Here is a 12870-nt window from a genome sequence, read left to right as displayed (position 1 = left end):
GGAGGGGGAATGGGCTATGACAGTTATTGTTGCCAGTTTCATGCCCACTCCCTCCATCCCACTTTGCTCAGAGGAAGCTGTGAGGGGGTGGGGGGGGGCAGGCATCAATGCTTTTGGTCTGAGTACCATGGCAGGCCACCAGAAAGGGCTAATGTGCTGTGCCATGCATACTATCTCAATTCAAGTCAGATATATTATTCATATAGCACTGGAGATGCACCTGGAGCTTTGCAGAATGTGTAAGATGATGACAGTGTCCCTGCCCCCAAAAGGTAGTCCAACTCTGATACACAGGTCATGCAGTTCTGACATGCAGGCTTGCCTGGTGAGAAAACAGCCCAGGAGGGTTTGTGAAAGAAGTGAAGAAAAGCCTGGGTGTTTTTCCCTCCTTCTACCAATCTGTCTCCCATTCACTGTTCTCTGCCCAGCTGCTGCACTCATTTGAATGTCATTAGGCAGCTGCACCTGTATGCAATTCTGGGTATGTCTACACTGCAATAAAAGACCCACGGCACAGCTGTGGCTGGGTCAGATCAGATGACTTGGACTCAAGGGCTTGGGCTGTGGGGCCATACAAGATATTCCAGCCCAGGTTGGAGCCTAGACCAGGGTTTGGCAATCTTTGGCATGCAGCCCATCAGGGAAATCCACTGGCGGGCCGGAACAGTTTGTTTACCTGCAGCATCCGCAGGTTCGGCCGATCGCAGCTCCCACTGGCCGCGGTTCGCTGGTCCTGGCCAATGGGGGCTGCGGGAAGCGGTGGCAAGCACATCCCTTGGCCCGCACCACTTCCCGCAGCCCTACCTCCTGGATAATGCTTTCCAGGCAGCATTCAGGGGCATACATACAAGGTTAGAGGTGGATCCCCACGTGGGTGTAGTGCAGATAATGGGGTTGAAAGCACTGGCTCAGGAACGTGAAGCAGCCTCTCGACTCATTCCAGACCCAAACTTGCGTTGAACCTTTTTTAAAGCTTTGTTGTATTCAGAGAGAGATCTCATCTCCTCCACCAGCATCACAATATCAGGAGACGGGACAGTCACTGAAGCAGTTTTTCTGTTCCGGGCCAAGAGCAAAGGTTCTAGATCAGGGTTCTCAAACTGGGGGTCGGGACCCCTCAAGGGGTCGCAAGGTTATAACATGGGGGGTCGCAAGCTGCCAGCCTCCACCCCAAACCCTGCTTTCCATCCAGCATTTATAATGGTGTTAAATATATAAAAAAGTATTTTTAATGTATAAGGGGGGTCGCACTCAGAGGCTTGCTGTGTGAAAGGGATCACCAGTACAAAAGTTGAGAACTAATGTTCTAGATGCTAAAATGATAGATGCTGCAGAAGAACTGAAGAGAGGGAGGGCCTGATCCTCAGTTGGTGCAAATAGGCATAGGCGTACATGCAGTGGTACCCTTCACTGTTTCATGAGCAAATGAATGAAAGGATGTAAATTATCTTAGTTTATGGGATCTGTCTGTTAGTCTGATCCTCAGCCGGTGTAAAATCAATGTAGTTCAATTGATTTCAGCGGAGTGGCACCTATTTACACCAGCTGGCGATTTATCTGAGAGAGAGATTCTGGAAATCCTAATTTTGCAAGCTCAAGAGGGTTCAGAGGATAAACCATCTTATAAGATTCGGATAAGCATTTTGGATCCTTACCCATAGCTGAACAGCAGACTTTAAGGTTCACTGATCACTTCTGCACACCCAGAGCCAGTCCTGATATCTACATTCTAATGGCCAAGATCATACAAATGTGATATGTCCTGTAATGAATGCATGCAAGATTGACTGATTTTGCATTTTGTGCAACAGAATGAATAATCAGTTCCCCTTCAAAAATAAGGGAAATGCAAGATAACCTTGCTATCTGTATAAGCAACCATCTTTTTTATACCCATTATGGTGTAGGCAAGAAACTGGTACAATTACTGTGTGAATATGATCAGGTTTGTTATGAAGTTCCTCTTGTGACATTCCAGAGTCAACAAGCTAATTATAAAAGAATAAGTGCTTTCTTATTTGAATACACTTATTCACTGGGATGTGTCTGAGATTTCTGGTTAAGCACGTTTAATTAGCTGGATTACCAGTGATAGGTAATTTTATTTCCTCGTTGGGGTTTTCCAAGAGCTGAGCTAATTTAAATCCTGCATGAATCCAGCTGCCCATGAATAAGTCCTAGGATGCCAATACATGTACAATCAGGTTGTTTTTTGATTACAGACTAAAACCACGTGCTAACACATAGCTAGCCATGGTCTCTGTTTCAGATATCTTAGAATCTGATTTGGAAACACATTCGCTTTCTGAGTCTTAAATAATTGGAGGGGTTTAACTGCATAAAAACAAAATAAGTGCAGCCCTGTAGCTGAGTTTATGGAATAGTTCCCAAAGCAGGTTGAACTGGAAAAACTACTGTACACTAAACTAGCTTTTCCATAGAGGCTATAGGGAGCTGAGTTAATGCAGTAGCCTTTTTCCTATGGATACATGGATTGAGCTTATCATATGTCACAAACAGAAAAAAGTCTGGAATCAATTTAGCCCACACAGGAATTTGCTCACGTGACCAAACCGATCAAACAGTTGCTGTATTCTGCGCAGAAGAGAGTAACTAAGTCACTTGGTGGGTTCACAGAAACTCAGCAAGACACCCGTTTCCTTACAAGATTTTGAATGTCAGCTCACATCCACCATAATCTCTTCACTGCCAAGAGGACAGCCATACAGTCCCTGAAATCTAACTACCAGATAGAGATCAAAGCAGCAGACAAAGGGGCACCATTATAGGTCTCAACTGTGATGACTCCAATAACAAGGCTAACCGCCAACTCTGACACCACCAACTATAAAGAACTCAAAGAAGACCCTGCACCACAATTTACCCAGGAACTTAAGGATATCATCAATTCCTTCTCCTAACAACTCCAACATACATTCTACAAACTTCACGAACCCATCCTAGGGACCTTCTACATGCTTCCCAAGATACACAAACAAGGGAACCCAGGCAGACCCATCATATCTGGCCACGGCACTGAAGGAATATCGGGACTCATAGAAACCACCCTCAAACCACTCACCACACAAAGGGCCAGCTTCCTCCAGGACACAACCGACTTCCTCCACAAACCCTGCAACATTAACAACAACCTCTCTCAGAACACCATTCTTGCCACCATGGATGTCACCTCCCTATACACCAACATCCATCACAATGATGGCATCACTGCCTGCCGCAAATACTTACAAGACAATGGACAACCCTCAGCTATTCACCCCAAACACATCACCAAACTCATCCATTTCATCCTCCCCATAACACTTTTACATTCAACAACAAACACTTTGTCCAAACCATGGGAACAGCCCTGTGTATTAGGATGGTTCCCCAATATGCCATCCTCTTCATGGGCCATTGTGAAGGGCTCCTGTGGGCCTGTTCCATGGGCTCCTCTGGGCCTGTTCCATGCTAACGAGATGCACCTGCAAGGTTTGTTCAGCCTGGAGAGGGAGGAGCTTAAAAGAGGGAAACTTACCACAGGAAGGGGTGGTGAACAAGAAGAAGGCTGCTCCACCCAGAGACTGCCGGTAACAGAGGTAGTCCAGCTGAGGAGGAGACAGCTGCAAGACACACCACTCCTGAAGATGCCCTGACTGACAACAAAGCAATATGTCCCAGGAAGAGGGGTAGAAGGTAAACCCTGTGAAGGGGCAATGGACTCTAAGAGACTGAGCCCTTAGAGTTGAATCTCTAGGGACTGCCTGAGAGACTGGTCCTCGTGCCAGCCTGATCCTCCCCTCTTGCAAGGGGAAGAGACGAGGAGGAGCTACCCTCTGCCCATGGGTGGCTTCCCTGACAGAGCTCCCGCAAGTGCTGCCAACCAGGGGAGAAGAGAGGGTAAACAAAAGACGGTGGGACTGGATATGCGGGGTGCAGGGAGCCCCCCCACAGCTGCCTTGAAGAAGAATTTCTGAACAAATGCATCACAAAACCAATGATATACCTGAGATACATCAATGATATTTTTATTCTCTGGACAGATGGCTTAAAATCCCTCATAGATTCCTACCACAACTTCAACAACCATCACCCATCCATTAAACCCTCTCTGGAACACTCCCCCACCAGCATCAACTTCCTGGTCACCATAATCAGATTTAACAATGCAATCCTACAGCCAACCACATACAACAGCAGAGGTCAATTTTTGTGTCCCCTTCCAAACACCTCCATTTCCCCTACCTCCCAAAAAAATCTGTTGATGGGAGTGCCTGAGCTGGATACATTGATGTGGGACACGTGACCAATATCTTGTGTGCCCTGCATTGGTCATAGATGCTGAGCTGGTCATTGGTTCAGAGATCCTAAGAGAAAAGAATGGAGCATATTGGCTAGGGTGGAGCATATTGGTGGAGTGGGAGCAGCCAAGAGCAACAGAATATGGAGGGCCCTGGTGAATTTATTGAGGTAGGTGTGCCAAAAGACCCTGTGACCATATTTTTGTGTCTTTGGGCCAGAAGTATAGGTGTGTATGGGGTGTAGTGTTAGCTGAGGGTTTTTCAGTTTCAATAAGTCTGATTGATGGAACCCAGACGATAAGGGGAAACAGCCAATCAGCCGATAGTACCTGTGTGAAAAGGGGGTACCTGGTTCAGGAGGGGGGAGTGGTAGTGCCTGCAGGATGAGGCTGGGATGTTTGAGCCAAAAGTGTCAAGTGTCTGAAAGAAAGCAGCTGGTAGCTCAAAGGGATCGTTGTGAGATGGGTGAATGAGGAAATGTGATCTCTCGCTTTAAGAGGTGGGGGCAATGGAACCAGTTATTGAAACTGCTTTGCATTTTATCCAAAATGAGTCAGAGCACAGAGCTATCAGTATTCTTCGGCAACGTAGTATCTAAATATTGACCTGAAATCAGGGTTTCTTTCCCTCTAACCCAGTGGTGTTCAAACTTTTTCAGTCAGCCCGCACCCCCCACCCCCAGTAATGGAATGTGCCTGTGCCCCGCCTCCCATTACTGCAAAAGAAGCTTATGTCGACCTAATTATGTCAGTGTCTACACTACAGCCTTGTTCCTGCCGGTGTAAGAGCCCTACTTCACTGACATCATAACTTCACCTCCATGAGAGGCATAGGGCTTATGTCGGTGTAGTTAGGGCAACACAGTGTCCTGATAGATACTGCGCTACTTATATCTATTGGCTGTCATTCTGCTGGAGAAATTGACAAGAAAGCTGGCTCCCGGCTCCCCAGCTGGGCTGCTGCCTGGTCTCCACTCCAAGCCAGGCTGCTACCCAGGCTCCCGACTCAGGCTGCTGCCTGGACTCCCCGCTCCCTGAGATGCCCCCCAACTCCCTGCAGGGATGTCACCCAGGCCCTTGACTCCCCACTACCCGCTGGGAGCATGGCAGCTGACTCTGGGCACGGGTTTCCCTACCAAGAGCCCAGCTGCCCCCTGGGGCTCTCTGCTCCCCACCAGGAATGGGACAGCTGCACCGGGCTTCTCGGCTTCCTGCTCCCCGCCATGAACAGGACACTGACCAGACACTGGGTGCAGATCTCCATGCCGGGAGCCCGGCTGCCTTCCCGGGCTCTCGGCTCCCTGCTCCCCACTAGGAGCATGGCTGAGCCCACCGGGTAGCTCTTCACCCTGAGACCAGTCAGCTGCCATGCTCCTGGCGGGAAGCAAGCAGCTGAGAGCCGGGGCGGGGGGAGCCAGGCTCCCAGTGGGGAGATCTGCGCCTGGTGTCCGGTTGGCTGCCCCGTTCTCAGAGGGGAGCTGAGAAGCCCGGTGCAGCTGCCCTGTTCCCAGAGGGGAGCCGAGGGTGGGGGGCAGCCCAGCTCCAGGTGGGGAGCTGTGCACGGAGATGAGAGCCCTGGCTCTCAGCCCCCCACTGCCCCTTTTAAGTCAATGGAAGCACTCCTGGTGAGGACACGCACCACCAACAGAAGGGAGGACAGCGTGGACATGAACCACCGCAGTAATTGCTGCGGTGCCTGTAAGTCGACCTAACATAGATCAAGTTAAGTTCATAGTGTAGACGTGCTGTAAGAGTGCCTTGTGAGCACCAGCTGCCAAACTTTAGGTTTGGGTTAGAGGACTAACCTGAGCCAGGGTGGTGGCTTGATGGTTCCAAGATCTTGAGCAGTTCTTTTGAGATCTTGGCTTCAAATGCTATAAATCTCTCACAATCAGCTGTGCAAGATATTTGTGCCATCTTGAGCCACATTCGTACTGAACTGTCAATGTAGGGCCATCTGGTTTTGACCCAACCCAAAATCAAAACCAAAACCTGGGTTTGGGACCAGGAATTCAAATCTGATAGCAGCACTCTGAAATGTAGGTTGGAGGAGGGGTTCATTTTTGTGGCTGGTCTGACATTCTCACCCGGATACTTGTTGGAGGAAGATCCATATTTGAGGTTTCAGTTTGGGCCCAGCTGTCATTGGTATGTTTTAAATGTACAGGAGCTAGTCATGTTGGCAGTATAGTCTAGCAGCTAGGACACTGCCCAGCAGTCAAGGGACTTGTGTGCTAGTCCTGGGTCTGCCACTGAACTGCTTTATGACCTTGGGCAAATCCTCTTTGCTGGTGCATGATAGCGGAAATGGGGTTATTCAAGCTGCAGCACACCTGAATTAAAATGCAAATGTGTTCCAGCACTTTCTATTCTCAGTGCTGCCTTTTCAACAGGGAGGGAGCATTGATTAGTGGTTAGAGCAGAAGACAGTCAGGAGAGTTGAATTCTATCCTTGGCTCTTCCACCGGCTGTGTGATCTTGAACAATTTACTTAACATCTGTGCTTCATTTTCCCTATCTGTACTGGGGTGTTGGCGGCAATAATTACCTATATTAAAGGAAGGGTATGAGGCATAATTATGCATGTTAAGTACTTTGAGATTCTGGAATAGAAAGCTATATGAAAACCCCACACTATAGTTGTCTTATGACCCCATCTTCGTGCCGTTCATGCTCCTTATTTATATAAACTTGCCGTTGTTAACAACTTCTGAAGGCACACACCTGTTGTGGTATTATCACAAACATGCAGCAGTTAACCCTCTACAACACCAAATGAGGTGGGGATGTGCAAGCTGTATATTTTCCTTAAATACTTAAGCTACTGGTGCTATCCAGAGAATCCCAGATTTCCAAATATCGCTCAGCAAAACCGCTTGTTACTCACCATTGCTCAGTATTTCAGATGTATCCTTCCTCTTTTGACTCCAGGTACCTCCTGGTTAGTGCCCTAATGTGAGTGCGGGTAGGCAAGTGCTTCGACTCAGGTGCCCATGCACTGTGAAATCCAACACCTTCTGAAACAGTTTCCAAGAACGAATATTTAAAATGGCGCCCGGCAGCTTGCAAGTCAAGTCATTTTCAACAGCCTTCTGTTTACCCTCCTACACTCTGGCTACCAGCGGGCAGCACAGCTGTTACTTGAAATCCTTTGACATCCTGTAATAGTTCCTCCCTCGCCCGCTCAGAGGGAGGACACTCAGGCGGGCCCTGTCTGGCCAGGCCCAGAGTCTACAAGGCAGCCCATAGCCCACAATAGGGTCGGGTTATTAAGAATCACTATTGGCTTTAGCCGGGGCTTGGGTAGCTCTAGTAGTCAGCCCTTAAATGCAGTCTCTCAGGGCTGGCTTTGGCCTGGGGCAGGGCTCAGGCCACCAGAAAACAAACAGTGTTTTAGGGGTGGCTCTAATCTGGGGCAGGTCTCAGGCCGCCAGAAAACAAACAGTCTCTTAGGGCTGCCTCTGGCCTGGGGCAGGGTTCAGGCAGCCAGCAAGCAAGCAGTCTCTCAGGTGAGTGGTAAGAGAAGCTCCTCTCCTGAGCTAGAGCCTCCTTGCACAGTGTAGGGGGTCAGCTGCCCTGTGGTGGGGTGGCGGGGGGCTGTGGGCCCACCCTACCCCACCGCGTCCCAGCCCAGGGCCCTGGCAGGGGCAGGAGTGGCTGCCCCTGCGTCGGTGGGGGTCCAGCCACAACACGCTGACTGAGTCACACCGGGCTCTGCAGCCGGCTGCTCCGTGGCTGCCCCTGGGCTACTTCCTGCTTCCCCGGGGTTTGGTACCTGCAGCCTCCAGGCCTCTTCCGACTCCTCGGGATAAACAGCAGCAGGTACTCCGGGCCAGTCCTCGTCAGCGTCTGGGAATTGGGAACAGCCAGATGCAGGGTCCTCTCAGGGACGTGGGACAACCGGCAGAGCGTCCGCCTCCTTTTCAGGCTCTCCCCCAACTGCGCCACAGAGCCGGCCTCTTATACTTCCAGCCATGCCCCGGTACTTCCGGTGAGGGGGGCAGGGCGATCTAGGCTATGTCCTCCAAGAGGCGTGTAATAGTTCCTCCCTCCCTGCTTGGAGGGAGGCCACTCAACCTCACTACACATCCGTTCATGAAAACAGTTTTGAAACTGTCAGTTTCTCAGTGGAAATGGGGCCATTTTTATAACTAACCTCCCCTATGTAGGTAGAAATGTTTATGTCCTTAAAAATCTTTCGTTCAGATTTGTCTTTGACCTCCCTGAAACAGTCGCTTAAATGCAGGCTGTTGTGTAAGTGTCATAGTGTAGCTTCTATATTGTAGGTAAGGAGCCTAATTTTAGATCAGAAGGAATGAAGTGCTGATTCAAAAGGTCATCCAACCATACCAAATCCTGTCTGGGCTACAGCTTACAATAGGGGAGTCCTGTCTGATGGTAGCAGTTCCTGACATATATGGGAGTATGCCCTGCTAACTGTGATCCCAAAATCTTTTGCAAAGGGGAAGGGAGGGTTTCTAAGAGTAGCGAGAGATGCTGGGCAAAGATTAGAGTGTTCTTGGCGATGGGAGGAAGGCTCAAAGGAGCCTCACAAGGACCACATACTATGTCAAACATTATAAACTATCCATCCTGGGCTCTGACAAGTCAGCAAAGCCCTTAAGCATGTGCCTAACTCTAACCATGCCGTAATGCCAATGGGACTACTTATAGAATTCAGTGGTTAGAATATAGTGGTTAGAATTCAGTACATGCTTATGTGCTTTGCTGGATCAGGACCTTAATCCGTAAAGGGAAGGAGTATTACTGCCCGTATGGTACATTCGCTTTCTTTTAGATATAGAATGCAAACAAGCAGAGACTGTCTCTATCCCACTTAGGCCCTCCCTTGTACAGCTGTCCTGTGGCAGTAACTTGGATCACTTTAAGATTTACCATATTTTTACCTCTTTGCCCCCAGGAAGTTCAGCTGAATGGGGTTCACCTGCATCTTTCGGAACTGGAGGCACTGTTCCTCCTGTCTCAGAGAAGATGGTAGCAGATCTTCAGCAGAAGATCATTTGTTGGGAAATAAAGTCCTTCCTCCCCACTTTAAGTACACGGCAGATCTCCTCAGAACCTTGGCGTCATGAATCTTTCCTGTGCTTTCCCTATCTGTGTTTAGAAACCTGCCTCTGTGGTCAGCCATGCCCTGAAGAATGATGAGATGATATCCACTGTGGTTCATTCTTGCCCATTCTGACTGGCAAACTATGACCGCAGTGCAGTTTGGGAACTCCATCCTCTGAAAGCCAGCAAATATTTCAGGCACATTTCTTATGCCAACCACCTGTGTGTAAATCACAGGGTTAATTGCCTCACAAACCTTCACTACCATGACCCCAATAGTGGGCTTGCCAGCACCAAAGTGGTGTGCTAGTGTCACAACCGGGACGTGAGTGGTCTGAGAAGGGCTCGGGACTCAGGCTGGGTTAGAGGCATATGGCCTGGTCTACACTAGGAGGTTATGTCGAATCTAGCAGCGTTAAATCGAATTAATCCTGCACCCGTCCACACAACGAAGCTATTTAGTTCGACATAGAGGTCTCTTAAATTTGATTTCTGTACTCCTCCCCAACGAGGGTGTGGTGGGGCGGCTGCCCCATGCCCGGAGAGTGTGGGCTGCGGCAGGCCCGGGAGCCTGCGTATTCCGGCAGCCAATGAGAGAAGGGCTTGTTGCGAGCCAATCAGAGAACAGATTGGGGCCAGCCAATCAGGGCCCAGCTCAGCCATATAAAAGACTGCTCAGGGCGAGAGCAGTCAGTCTGTCCCAGGCCTTCAGAGGGGAAGGTCTGTCTCCAGAGCTGGGAGGCCAGCACCACGGACAGCACTGTGCAGGCCAGCCTTGGAGAGCGGGAGAAGGTCCTACTCCGTAGCCTGCCAGGCGGCCGGCCTTGTAGGAAAGGACCTAGCGGGAAGGAGGGCCGTTGGGGAAGCGGTCCAGAGGAGCAGTCAGAGGAGGAAGGAGAAGGAGGACAGCAAGGCTGTCGCTAGAGGGCCTCTGGACCAGGACTCAGAGTAGTGGGCGGGCCTGGGTTCCCCCCTTTTTGTTCCCTTTGGCCATACACTCAGCTATAGGCCGCAGGGAGTGGCCAGCCAGAACCACGCCAGATCCTGGACTGTAGGGATCAGACTTAAAGGTGTGGGACTGTTGATCATCTCCCCCCCCCCCCCCCCCCCGGAAGGGGGCGCGAATGGACAGAAGGACACTGTCGGAGGGCAGTGGTCCAGAAAGAGGACCCTGTGCGTCGGGGGCACAGCGGCTCCACACGCCAACCTCTGGCGGGATGACAGACGGGACACCACCAGAAGGAGGCACTCTACTGGATCGAACCGATTCCCTGAGACGACCAGTAGGAGACGCTACGGTGGTGAGTCCCAACCCTGTCACAGAGGGGAGTAGCGCTAAATTCGACATGGCCATGTCAAATTAGGGTAGGTGTGGATGGAAATCGACGCTAATAGCTCCGGGAGCTATCCCACAGTGCACCACTCTGACGCTCTGGACAGCAGTCCGAGCTCGGATGATCTGACCAGCCACACACGAAAAGCCCCGGGAAAATTTGAATTCCTTTTCCTGTCTGGGCAGTTTGAATCTCATTTCCTGTTTGGACATCGTGGCGAGCTCAGCAGCACTGGCAACGATGCAGAGTTCTCCAGCAGAGGTGACCATGCAATCTCAGAATAGAAAGAGGGCCCAAGCATGGACTGATCGGGAAGTCTTGGATCTGATCACTGTGTGGGGCGATGAGTCCGTGCTTTCGGAGCTGCGATCGAAAAGACGGAATGCAAAGATCTACGAGAAGATCTCAAAAGCCATGACAGAGAGAGGATACAGCCGGGATGCAACGCAGTGCCGCGTGAAAATCAAGGAGCTGAGACAAGCGTACCAGAAGACCAAAGAGTCAAACGGACGCTCTGGATCCCAGCCCCAGACATGCCGTTTCTACGAGGCACTGCATTCCATCCTAGGTGCGGCCGCCACCACTACCCCACCGCTGACCGTGGACTCTGAGGATGGGATATTGTCGATGGCTGCTTCCTCAGAGATGTTAGCTGACGGGGAAGATGAGGAAGGTGAGGAGGAGGACGAGGCAGTCGACAGCGCTTACAACGCTGATTTCCCAGACAGCCAGGATCTCTTCATCACCCTCACAGAGATCCCCTACCAACCGTCCCTAGCCGTTAACCCGAACCCTGAATCAGGGGAAGGATCAGTCGGTAAGTGTTTTAAACATGTAAACATTTATTTTGAACAGAACAGGAATATTAACAATGGGTTTATCATGATTAGTTTGTCCTAGGCGCTCTACTTTTTAGTCCTTGCCAGTGAAGCTACTGGAAAAGAAGGTCTATATGTCCGGGGATAGAGCTGAAATCCTCATGGGACATCTCCACAAAGCTCTCCTGGAGGTCATTGGAAAGCCTTTGCATGAGGTTCCTGGGGAGAGTGGCCTTATTGTGTCCTCCGTGGTAGGAAACTTTTCCTCGCCAGGCTATCATCAAGTACTCTGGGATCATTGCCTTGCAGAGCATGGCGGCATATGGCCCTGGTTTTTGCTGGCTTTCACGCAGCATGCGTTCTTTCTCAGTCTCAGAAATTCTCAGCAGAGTGATGTCGCTCATGGTGACCTGCTTAGAATTAGGGAAATGTTACTATTGGGACTGCTTGCCTGTTCCTTTACAGAACTGTCAACGGCGGTTTACAGCCACGCGATGGAGGCGGGAGAGGGGCAGCATACAGGGATCTTTCCCCGGGACAGCCACGAGGGGGTGGGATGGGGCAGAGTTCATGCTTGCCGGATTGCCGGCAGCAGGAACTGGCCAATGATAGGAGCATTGCTTTGAACGTGAAAGGAGGGCACTGCTCTAACTTAAGTTTTAAGCAGCCAAAAGTCTACGGCTTACCATGTCAGCCTGCTACCCGAATTCCGCTGTCCTGCCCTGCTTGTCTGATCTCCACTGCAAGACCCCAGGCACTGAATGCGAAGGCCGAAAATTCAACCTTGTCCTGAGTGCGCATGTGATAGGTGCTGTGCATGGTCTTGTTCACAGAGAAAGACTATGTTCATTGTTGACAAAAAATTATCTTTGTGAGGAATTCACTCCCTTTTTCTCATCCCACAGCTGCGACTGTCTCCCGACCTACCCTGGCATCCCCCTCGCAGAGGCTGGCGCAGATTAGGTGGAGAAAGAAAAGGACACGGGACGACATGTTCTCAGAACTTGTGGGCTGCTTCCAAGCCGATGCGGCCCAGCAGACCCAGTGGAGGGAGAACATGTCACAATACCAGCGAGCACACAGCGAACAGGAGGAGAGGTGGCGGCAGGAAGACCAGCAGGCGACTCAAACGCTGCTTGGACTAATGAGGGAGCAAACGGACACGCTCCGGCACCTTGTAGATGTTCTGCAGGATCAGAAGCAGGAGGACAGAGCCCCGCTGCAGTCTATCTCTAACCGCCCTCCCCCGCCACAAATTCCCATACCCCCCTCACCCAAAGTCCCAAGAAGGAGGGGCGGCAGGGGCCGTGAAAACTGTCATTCCACCCCTGCAGACCGCTCAAGTACC

Source organism: Chrysemys picta, chromosome 4 (assembly GCF_011386835.1).
Source record: "Chrysemys picta bellii isolate R12L10 chromosome 4, ASM1138683v2, whole genome shotgun sequence".
Classification (NCBI taxonomy): Eukaryota; Metazoa; Chordata; order Testudines; family Emydidae; genus Chrysemys; species Chrysemys picta.
The sequence above is the reverse complement of the archived record's forward strand: the minus strand, read 5'-3'. Positions refer to the sequence as shown.